Here is a 1,373-nt window from a genome sequence, read left to right as displayed (position 1 = left end):
GAGTCATCGTGATGAGCAAGTCATGAACGATTCATTCTAAATGTATGTTTTCATGGTGTCTACACAAAAAAATCACGGCCACCAATGATCCATCCATCCCTTTATCGACTGTGTGTCCCTTTAGGGATGGCGGGGTGTGCTGGAGCCTATCTCAGCTGCATTCAGGCGGAAGGCGCCGTACACCCTGGACAGGTCGCCATCTCATCGCAGGGCCAACACAGATAGACAGACATGTATATAAACTGTATTTGACTTTAAATCTGATAAATATCATTCAACAACAACACAATTTGCAGACTGTAATTACTGGCTCGCTGGTTTGCTGGTTTTACTGGAGTAAATTATTATTGTCTATTGTGAGCGAACTGTGGTGCTGAATTTCCCCAGGGATCAATAAAGTACTTTCTATTCTATTCTAAAATTCTGCATCCGAGAGATCACAACCATTGCAGCCATGCGTCCAAAACGTAAGGACAAGCATAAGTAAAGTGTCTGTTATTTTACAATGTAATAATGTATTTAAGAAGAAAGGCCGCCTGTTAACAGCAGAGTGTCGGTGAGGCACACACTCTCAGGAATGCATGGGGGAAAGGTTGGAGACAAGCGGGAAACTCTTAGTTATAGGCCATAAGGTGAACCAGGAAAAAGTGGCTAGAAAGTGATTTTCGTTCCCACGTCCGGGCACTACTCTTTTTTTGCCTACACAATGCCATTGTGGACATTAGGTTAAACGTTCTCCGCAAAATATCCTGGCAGTTTTTTTAAGAGCCATAAATGTATAAAAATAGGAATGATAAAAAAACGAAAATCTTATGCAGCTATTTTTTCTTGTAAATATATTTACATTCATTCTGGAAACAGACTCTCTCTAACAAATTGACATTAATGCATATACCTAACATTTGATACAGGTATTTTAGCATTGGTATACTTTAATTTAAATTTAAACCATGAAACATATAAAACAAATGAAAAAAAATGCTTCAAAGTAAGTGAATAGCAACCTGTAAAATTGAACATACACATGGTACATTTTGCTTAACAATAATGTTTTATACATTAAAATTTTCAGCAGATAATTTGTTGTAAGAGGAAGTAAAGAAATAAAATAAAATAAAGAACACTTTGGCCCAAAATGGCTGACAACAATCAAAATATCGAATAATGACGAAAAATGGAAATACAACAAAAACTGCATTACAGTTTAGAATCTGTACACAATATGGTATAAAACAATGTTTACATGAACAAAACAATGTGACAGCAGGTCTTGGGTATTTTTTTTTATTATTTTGTCTTAACTTAGCACATTGTTAAAGCCATATCTCAAGAATTATTTGATGGATTTTCCTCAAATTTGGCACAAACTCAAA

At 35.8% G+C, this 1,373-nt stretch overlaps 1 protein-coding gene across 1 annotated transcript in view; it reads left to right on the top strand.

Annotated features, from left to right (window-relative positions):
- The window catches only part of LOC133546211 (zinc finger protein 135-like), a 90,823-nt gene that overhangs the window by 43,319 nt on the left and 46,131 nt on the right, over positions 1-1,373 (top strand). The window lies entirely within an intron of this gene.

Source organism: Nerophis ophidion, linkage group LG29 (genome assembly GCF_033978795.1).
Source record: "Nerophis ophidion isolate RoL-2023_Sa linkage group LG29, RoL_Noph_v1.0, whole genome shotgun sequence".
In the NCBI taxonomy this organism is placed as follows: Eukaryota; Metazoa; Chordata; class Actinopteri; order Syngnathiformes; family Syngnathidae; genus Nerophis; species Nerophis ophidion.
The sequence above is the reverse complement of the archived record's forward strand: the minus strand, read 5'-3'. Positions and strand labels throughout refer to the sequence as shown.